The sequence below is a fragment of the Chrysochloris asiatica genome, unplaced genomic scaffold (genome assembly GCF_000296735.1).
Source record: "Chrysochloris asiatica unplaced genomic scaffold, ChrAsi1.0 scaffold00025, whole genome shotgun sequence".
Taxonomy (NCBI): domain Eukaryota; kingdom Metazoa; phylum Chordata; class Mammalia; order Afrosoricida; family Chrysochloridae; genus Chrysochloris; species Chrysochloris asiatica.
The window spans coordinates 25,914,340-25,924,656 of NW_006408543.1; the positions used below are offsets into that span (position 1 = coordinate 25,914,340).

Consider the following 10,317-nt stretch of genomic DNA (forward strand, 5'->3'; position numbering starts at 1 on the left):
ATATATTTTAATTATTATTGTGCTTCGACTTTGACCCTTGAATAGCTAGAAGAATTTTCTCTAATTTCCATTAAGTTAAGGGTTTATTAACAATCACTTCTTTAAATAACTTCTAGCCAAATTCCTTCAGAGATAAAGAACACACTCTGAATAATTTCAATCTTCTGAAATTATTTTTAGGTTATCTTTATCTTTCTAACCACAATCTAAGGAGAGCCAATCATACATATTTAACGTAGGGCTAAAGAGTTGCCATTTTGTGTAGGATAGAAGGAAGGGTGAGAGTAGGGTGAAATCCTAATTGGCCCAGTTATTCTGGGGAGAATTCTTCAGTTAATTGTACTCATAATTTTCCAGTGTCCCAACTTGTCCTTTGTCCAATTTGCTTAGATTTCACAACCTGAAGAGCTCTCTCAGTGAAAAGTGTTCTAACCTTGTGCTTTGAATTATAGATTTCTATATTAACATCAAGCCATTTACTTAACTTTTTTTTATATTTCCTCAATTATTTTAACATATTTTCTTCTTTTCTTATAGTTTTCTTATTTCCTTTATAACTTCTTTTAACCCAAACGGGAGTTTGGGAAGAAGTGATGGTAAAACTATGTGTGCAGTTTGCCATTGTAAATAAGCTTGTGGATTCTGATAGAAATATTTTCTGTAGTCTGCATTGAACTTCAGTTTTCTAAATAGAATTATAAAACCAGATATAAATAATGTATCAAAATGGGGCATTCCTGAAATAATTGTTTTTTGTATGATTAGAAAGAATTATTTTAAAAAGATTGTTTCTTATACACTATTATGACCTAATATTCATTTCTGATATTGTTCTTAGGTGCTATCGAATTGTTTCAGATTCTGAGCAACACTGAATAATAGAACAGGACACTGCCTGGTCTTGCACCATCCTCATAACTCACAACTGCTGTTATGTTTGAACCCATTGTTGCTGCTTTTGGGGGTTTTTCATATTGTTATGGGTTTCCCTCTTTTTTCCTGAACTTCCACTTTACCAAATATGATGTGCTTCTCCAGGAACTGATCCTTCTGACAAGATATCCAATGTCAGAAAAAAGAAGTCTCGCCATTTTGATTGACAGCTATTTTTGATCTTCTGTCCATCCATGATATTTTCCATATTCTTTGTCAAAACCATAGCTCAAATGACTCAATTCTTCTGTGGTATTCCTCATTAATTGCACCACTTTTCACATGCATGAATTAGGTCAGGTGCACCTTAGTCCTCAACCTGATATCTTTGATCTTAAAAACTTGAAAGATATTGGACTAATGCAGCACATCCTTTGATTTTCTGACAAATGCTTCCACGAGCACTGGTTCTGGAAGTACGCAATATGACATATTGATAATGTCAATTTTTGTTCTGTTTGTCACAATGTTACTTACTGCTACAGTCATGAGGATTTTCATTTTCTTTACATTGAGGTGTAATCCATACTAAAGGCCGCAGTCTTTGATCTTCAGGAGTATTTCATGTACTCTTCACTTCCATCAAGCAAGGTTGTATCATCTGCATATTGTAGATTGTTCATGAGTCTTTCTCCAATCCTGATGCAATGTTCTTCTTCATATTAGCCAACTTCACAGATTATTTGCTCATGCTCAGTATACAGATTGAGTAAGAATGATGAAAGGATACAATCCTGGCACACCCTTTCCTGATTTTCAGCCACTCAGTATTCCTTTGTACTGTTTGAACAACTGCTTCCTGGTGAGTATACAGGTTTCTCGTGAGCGCAATTAAGTGTTCTGGAATACCCTTTCTTCACAAGATTATCCATAGTTAGTTATGATCTACACAGTCAAATGCCTTTTCACTGTTAATAAAGTACAAGGAAACATTTTTCTGATATTCTCTGCTTTTAGCCAATATCGATCTGAAGTCAGCAATGACATTCCTCATTTTATATCCTCGTCTGAATCTTGTTTGGATTTCTTGCAGCTCCCGGTCAATATACTACTGCAACTATTTAAAAATTACCTTCAACAAAATTTTACTGGCATGTAATATTAATGACATTATTATCAGATTTTTGTGTTCTGTATGCCACCTTTCTTTGGGAATAAGCACAAACATGGATCTCTTCAAATCAGTTGGCCACATCTTCCAAATTTCTTGACATCAACATGTAAGTTGATGTCCAGTACTGCATCAGATAGTTGAACTGCTCCACCTGTACTCCATAAATTCCTGGAGGCTTGTTTTTCACCAACGTCTTCAGTGCAACTTCAATTTCTTCCTTCTGTACTATTGGTTCTTGATCATATGCTAGCTCTTGAAAAGGTAAAACATTGACCGAATCTTTTTGGTTCCTTACTATATGTTCCTTCTACCTTATTTTGTGGCCTCTTACATCATTCAATGATGTAATAAGGAGTTCTCGTAGCGTAGTGGTTACGGATTGGGTTATGAACCTTAAGGTCAGAAGTTCAAAACTACCAGTTGTTCCACAGGAGAAAGGTGAGGATTTCTGCTCCCATAAAGATTTATAGTCTCAGAAACCTTGTACAGGGTTGCTATGATTGGGTTCTGACTCCACGGCACATAACTACCACCACCACCACATCAGTTAATAATTTACCCATAGAATCCTTCAGTGTTGTAACCTAAGACTGGAATTTTTTAGTCAGTTTTTTTCAGCCTGAGAAACTCTAAACCTGTTCCTTTTGGCTTTCTAACTTCCTGTATTTGGATATTTCAATATTATACTTGACTTTGTCTTCTTGATCTGCCCTTTGAAATATTCTGTTTCTCTCTTTTATTTATTCATTTCTTCCAGCCATTTTAGTTTCCCGATTGAGAGCAAATTTCAGAGTCTCTTCTGACATCAATTTGGGTCTTCTTTTTTCCTGTCTCTTTAATGAACCTTTGTTTTCTTCATGTAAGATGTTCTTGATGTCATCCCACAACTCTTCTAATATGTAATCATTAGTGTCTAATATATCAAATCTGATTTTTGTTGGTACCTACAAGTGAGGGGAAAAGTCAACTTTTCTCTGAAATAGCATCATATTTGTTAAGGTACTTATGCTTTTTACGTTTGTAAATAAATGAACATTCCTAAAAGAAAGACATGAGTAATTCAGTATATTACTAGAAGGAAAACAAACAAACAAACAAACCATATATTACAAATATAATCTCCAGAGTTGTTAGGTGAAGACTGAGGTCAGAAAACAGAGAGTTGTACGCTCAGGTAGCATAGTGGTTATGAATCGGCCTACTATCTCAAAGTCGGCAGTTTGAAACCACTAGTCATTCCCTGGGAGAAAGATGAGACTTTCTGCTCCCATAAAGATTTACAGCCTCAGAAACCCTGTGCAGGGTCACTATGAGCTGGAACCGACTCCATGGTACTTAACAACAACAATATAATTGGGCCCATTTCTACTTAATATCTATGGAACTTATAAAATCTGTTCAACCTTGACTATCTAGATGCTTCTCTTAAATCTCCTTTGTAAGAACTCACAATTCCTGGGATTTTTTTTCTCCTTTAATATACAAGGAGCTCTGGTAGCATAACGGTTACGAATCGGGCTGCGAGCCTCAGAGTCAGCAGTTCGAAACTACCAGCTGTTCCGCGGGAGAAAGATGAGGCTTTCTGCTCCCGTAAAGATTTACAGCCTCGGAAACCCTGTACAGGGTCACTATGAGTCGGAACCGACTCCACGGTACATAACAACAACAATATACAATAGAACTGTTGTTGTTGTTGTTGTTGTTAAGTGCCGTCGAGTAGGTTTCGACCCATAGCAACCCTGTACAGGGTTTCCGAGGGTATAAATCTTTACGGGAGCAGAAAGCCTCATCTTTCTCCCGCAGAGCAGCTGGTAGTTTCGAACCGCTGACCTTAAGGTTCGCAGGCCAATTCTTAACCACTATGTTAATATCATGTAAATTAAATTATATAATATCTTCCTTATAATGTATATTATTATCATCCTTTGAGAATGGTTACAGCTTCAAAGTATATGAATTTTTATGATAGCCTGAAAATTAACAGTATTTATAAGGTATCTAATTTATTTATAAAGTATCTAATTGCTTTGGACATAGGAGCTAAGGCATGTTTGTAATTTAAGTTTCAAGTACAAGTGACAGGATCTCCTCTCCACTAGAACATTAGGTGTGCAGGGTCCACTTGATCTTATATTTTCCCAAAGTTGAAATACCAAAGAGCATTGTTGAAGCAGCTGGGTAAAAGAGTGTATTCTCATTGAGTTGGCCATGTGTTGGCTGGGAGACATGTTAATGAGGGTTATTGAAGTTGGCACACTTCTTTACTAATGTGAACCTAAGCAATGAATGAATTGGAAGAACTTTTATTTTTCTGAATTCTTAAATATGGTCTTAGTTATTTAGTGCTGCTAAAACAGAAAATACAACAAGTAGACAACTTTAATAACCAGAAATTTATTCTCTCACAGTTTAGGAGGCTGGGAATCTAAACTCAGAGTTCTGGCTCTGGGGGAACACTTTCTCTTTGTTAGCTCTGTGGAAAGTTCCTTGTTTCCTTTCAGTATCTGCAGGCCCAATATTCCTTGGAAGACTCTGTGTGTCTTGGCATCAATCTTTCCTGGGATCTAGGATCTCTAAAATACAGGGACCCATGTGCCAAGAAGACACTCCACTCCCAGATTGTCTATCTTGTTGGTAGTATGTCCCTTTATCACTGCTCACTTCTCTCTTATTTTGTATCTCAAAAGATGCAATCCAATCCAATCACAAGGTGCAATCTAATCCTGCAGATTACATAAACTTCACTGATGTCATGGAAGTGAGAATTCACAACACATTGGATAAATGCATCAGACCAGAGTCAGAGCACATCATAGGGTAATTGCATTATGTTAGATCTCATAATGGAGGTGATAACTACATTTTAACTGCTAAACCACTGAAAATCCTGGTCCAACCTCAACTATCACAAATACTGAAACAGTACTTTTTACAGTGGATTATTGTTCTCAATTTTCAGATCTTTCTACAAAGTGTCTCTTCTCTGATACCATATATCTTCTAAAAGACTTATATTTACCCTATCTCTCTTTTTTTCCCCATCTTTCTCAGATTCCATCTCTGATTAGCTCTTGTTTTCTGCCAAATACACAAATACACACATGCAAAAATGATTTTCTTATGTGTCATAAAATCACTTGAAGGCTATAAATTACAGAAAGCAAAGTGTCATTTGCTTGTAGTCCCTGAGAGCCAGACCACACATGACGCTAATGTGTAGGAACAGACCAGACCAAGGGGGACCACCTAGTGACTCAATGTTGATTGGAATCAGGAGGTACAGTGCAGTCTAGCATGGTCATGTGGAGAGGCTGATGAGTCCTGAACAGGGAGGATGATATTAACTACCTGGTTTGTAAAAGAATCTGCTTCCAAAGGGTAGTACAGTATCATGGGAAATTGAAGTTCTTTTCTAGGATACCTCAGACTGAACACAATATATTTCTTCGATCATATCATATCCTTTTTAGTTATAAGAACTCTGAAACTATTAATATGGTATGCTCTTTGTAAGATTATGTCAGTTCCAGCAAATGATAAAACTCAGAGAACAACAAATGATAAAACTCAGAGAACAACAGAAAAAAATTAAAAATTTCCCTCACATAATTAGAAAAGGAGAATGAGATGATTGTACAACTTGAAGAATATAATCAGAGTCACTGAATTATACATGTAAAAATTATTGAATTGGTGTATAATCTTTTTGGTATCTCAACAACAACAAAAGCAAAACATATTATATATTTTTAGAAAGGTTAGTTGACATTTACCGGTGAGGAAGAGTTTTATTTAGTCTTCTCCTGGGAAGGTACTTTTTCAACCTAACTTTCACCACTAAAAACTGCCACCACCCAAAAAAGGAGACTGAATGAATTACTTTTACTACAGCTAATAAAAGCAAATAGCTAAAAAATTTTTACATCAATCAGAAATTGGTACTCATATTCTGCTACTAATGCATATTGGAAATATTACTCAGAAAATATAAGAGGTTTGTCCTTTAGGTTTTGAGTCTATATTCTTGACTTCTATGGTTTAAAACTTTATCAGTGCATGACTGTTTGTTCTCTTGAATTTTCTATAAGGGAACCACAGAATCAGTGTTTAACAATCTTGTAGAAACATTGAAAAAGATGGAGGATTTGGGTAACAAAAACTACTTTTTGACATTTCAGACTAGCCAAAGAGTTTGTTCTAAAAGCAGTTATTATCTGCTCCAGAATTCATAGATAAATACACATTATAATTTCATTGAATTCAGCATATATAAAAATTGAAAAGATGTATTTTTTCTATTTATACCCAAAATGCAATCTGCAATTATTACAAAACAAAACAAAAAAAACCCTCCAAAGATAAGCTAGAGAAGTGATTTAGTCTGTCTTTATTAAAACAAACCAAAAGGAGAAAAAATCCTGAAATACAATTGGTTAATTGCTTTACAATTTGGCTTTATTTCCTTGACACTAATGGAGAAATTCTACTACCTACACAGTGAGTGAATTCAGAAATTATGAGCTTTATTGGAATACAGATATTTAGTTGCAAAACAAAACAAAAAAAGCTTATTTGGTGCTGAGAGAACAGAAAAGATTGCACTGACCTAGACAATACTACACTATAGCCTGTTATGTGCCAGGGTATGTATCCTAAGAAACTGGTAGCTTGATGTGAAACATGAACATGCAAACATATTTTAAATTCCATGTGTTTACTGTCATGATAGAGATGCTGACTGAGCATGCAGCATGGTGATAGAAATAACAATGATCATTGTTGTTAGGTGCCTTTGAGTCCATACTGACTCATAGTGATTTTATGCATAACAACAAAACACTGCCTTATCCTGTGCCAATCTCACAATCGTAACTATGCTTGAGTCCTTTGCTGCTACCACTGTGCTAATTCATCTCATTGGGGATCTTCCTCTTTTTCACTGATCCTCCATTTTACTAAGCCTGAAACCCTTCTCCAGGGACTGATCCTTCCTGATAGTATGCCTGAAGTATGAGAGACAAATTCTGGCCATCCTGGCTTCTAAGGAACATTCTAGTTGCAAACAATCCCACACAGATTTGTTTGTTCTTTTTTCAGTCAATGGTGCTTTTAATATTCTCCTTTGACACTGTCATTCAAATGCAGCAATTATTCTATGGTCTTTTTAATTCAGTGTCCAACTTTCACATCCAAATAAGGTTATTGAAAATACCATGGCTTATGTCAGATGGACCTTAGTCCACAAATTGGCATCTTTGCTCTTGATCAAGAGGTCTTGTGCTGCAGTTTTGTCAAATGCAATACATGATTTGATTTCTTTCTTTTTTTCTTTTTTTACACAGAACATTTTATTGCCTTTAGGTCAGTTGGGAATAATTACCTGAATTTATGCTTTAAGATATTTCAGCTCATTAAAAGAAAAAAGTACAAAATGGTATATTATACACTTTTGACTTTCATGTATTTGCTGCTCTGGGCAGAGAAAATGTTTACTTCTCTCATGTAATATGTACTTCAGTATTACAACTCATCAATAAAATGTATATGCCCCAAATTTCCACTTGCTGCCATTGACTTTTTGCCAGAAACAAACTTCACTGCAGCATTCTGGACGTGAGCAGCAGCCACTGAGTCAATCTGCTGAAGGACAGTGGTTGGTGGTATATATGAACCAGCAACTAGAGCCTGGAACTCAACTTCATCCAGAAAACCCTCCGAAGACTCCACTGACATTAAGTATGCAGGTTTCAGCTTGTTCTTGGCCATTTGGAAGACTTCATCAGGAAGGTTTCCCTGAGCAATTGTGTTTTTGTGATTATAGGCTACCTTTATAACATCTCTAGCAGCTGCAGCCTGAGAGATAGTATAAATCCCAAAGAGTCTGGAATCTGAGTAATTAGCATGAAAAGTGAACTCCCTCCGCAACAGCCTGGTACAGAAAGCTAGTGGTGTTGTTGCCCCTCTTAGGACTTGTGGTCCAGCACCAAGCAACTGTGCATACGCTGGAGCACACTGAATGCATTTGCTTCTGACCTTCCAATGGTAGCACTATCTGCCACGAGAGCAGCATGTTCCAGACTGCCTCCATTCTGTTCTCTGATTTTACCTCCATGGTAGACAGTCTTTGCTCCAGATAAACTTAGCCCACCCCTTATGTTGAGAAACTGTTAAGCAACTTGCTTTAGAATAGGATGGCTCACACCAAGTCCAATGAAAGCCATTCTTGCGCTTGTAAAATTGTTCTGAACATAGTATGTTGCTCCTCTGATGTCACTTTTCCAATCCTATAATCAGGACACTATAAGGAATTAGCCAAGACATTTCAGTAAGCTGCAGCATGTAAATTTTCAATGACATGTGCCTGTAGATTCTGGAAAGCCACAGCTTTGTCAATCTTTAGCTGGGACTGAAGGACTGCTACTTCCCAACACTGAAATTCTGGTGCTGTTGCGACATTGAGCAGGAACTCCATTAGAGTATGGATATCATCCTGCAGGCATTCCAAGGTATAAGCCATGTTACCCCTTGTTGTAGTCACACTTCATTTACCACCAACTGCTTCAATCCCATGGGGTATCTTGAAAGATGACTCTCCTTTGGTAGTCAAGCTAAACGCAAGACACAGCAAATGAGAGGTTCCCAAATTGCTGGAGTCCTCATATGTACTGCCTGCTTTAATGAACAAACCAATTCTTGATGCAGGGGCATAGTTTTCCAGGGAAATAATCACGGGAAATAATCACTGAACCATCTGGTAGTTTGGTAAACTCAAGATCTTGAGGCTGCTGGAGTTCTCCTGTGGGGCAGCTGAGGCTTTATCTCTGTGAACAACTTTGTGAGAATAAAATCTCGAGAGGGTGCTGCTCTGGGCTCTGGTTAACAGCTTCATGGCGCAAGATGGGTGTAAACCACAGTCACCGGCAGGTTAAAGGAAAGCAAGATGGTGGCAGAGGGCCATACAGTTTGATTTCTTGAGTGCTGTTTCTATGAGTATTGATAGTGGGTTCCAGGAAAATGAAGTCCTTGACAACTTCAATCTTTTCTACAGTTATCATGATAATATATATTGAGCCAGTTGTGAGGAATTTTTAAATGTTTACGTTGAGGCGCAACCCATACTGAAGGCTATGTTCTTTGATCCTCATCAGTAAGTATTTTTAAGTGCTGGTAGCTTTCAGCAAGCAAGGCGGCATTATCTGCATATCACAGGTTGTTAATAATCTTCTATAGATCCTGATGCCACCTTCTTCTTCATGTAATCCAGCTTTTCAGATTTAATTTTTCCATATAAAGATTGAAAACTATGGTGAAAGATTACAACTTTGGTACATACCTTTCCTGATATTAAACCATTCCATAATCCCTTGTTCTGTCTAAATGACTGCCTCTTTGTGTATGGACCGGTTCCTCATAAGCACAATTAAGTGTCCACAATTAAGTACTCATTCTCTGCAATGCTTTCTGTAGCTTCTGCACACTCAATAATTATTGCTTAGTCAATAAATGAAAGGTAAACATCTTTCTGGTATCCTCTGCTTTCAGCCATGATCCATCTGACATCGGCAATAATATCCTTCCTTCCATATCTTCATCTGAATTCAGTTTGAACCTGTCAGTTCCCTGTCAATGCATTGTTGCAACTATTTTTGAATTACCTTATACTAAATTTTACTTGTATGTGACATTAATGATGTTCTTATGGTTGCTAAGTGCCGCTGAGTCGATTCCGACTCATATTGACCCTATACTGGGTTTCTGAGGAGCTAGGTGAGTTTGAACTGCCGACCTTGCCCTTCAAACTGACCTTGTGGTCTAGTGCATTATCTCACAGCGCCATAGGATATTGATGATATTGTCTGATTATTTAGGCATTCCAGTAGGTCACCTCTCTTTGGAATGGTCACAAATATGCATCTCTTCCAATGAGATGACAATGGAGCTGTCTTCCAGATCTCTTGGCATAAATGAGTGAATTCCTCTAGGGCTACATCATTTTGTTGAAAAATGTCAATCTGTATTCTGTTGCTTCCTGGAGCCTTGTTCTTTATCAATGTCTTTAGTGCACCTTACACTTCTACCCCTCAGTACCACTGGTTGTTCATCAGATGCTACCTCTTGAAATGGTTGCGTATATATCATTTCTTTTGGGGACAGTGACTTTGTATATTTCTTCTAGTTTTTTTGAGTGTTTTTTGCATCATATATTATTTTGCCCCTAGAATCATGTTGTTGTTGTTGTCAGGTGCCATTGAGTTGGAACCGTCTCATAG

General features: G+C 37.1%; 1 pseudogene; it reads right to left on the reverse strand.

The window, feature by feature from the left end:
- Window positions 1-7,567: 7,567 nt before the first annotated feature.
- Window positions 7,568-8,936, reverse strand: LOC102818084 (annotated as a pseudogene).
- Window positions 8,937-10,317: the final 1,381 nt, after the last annotated feature.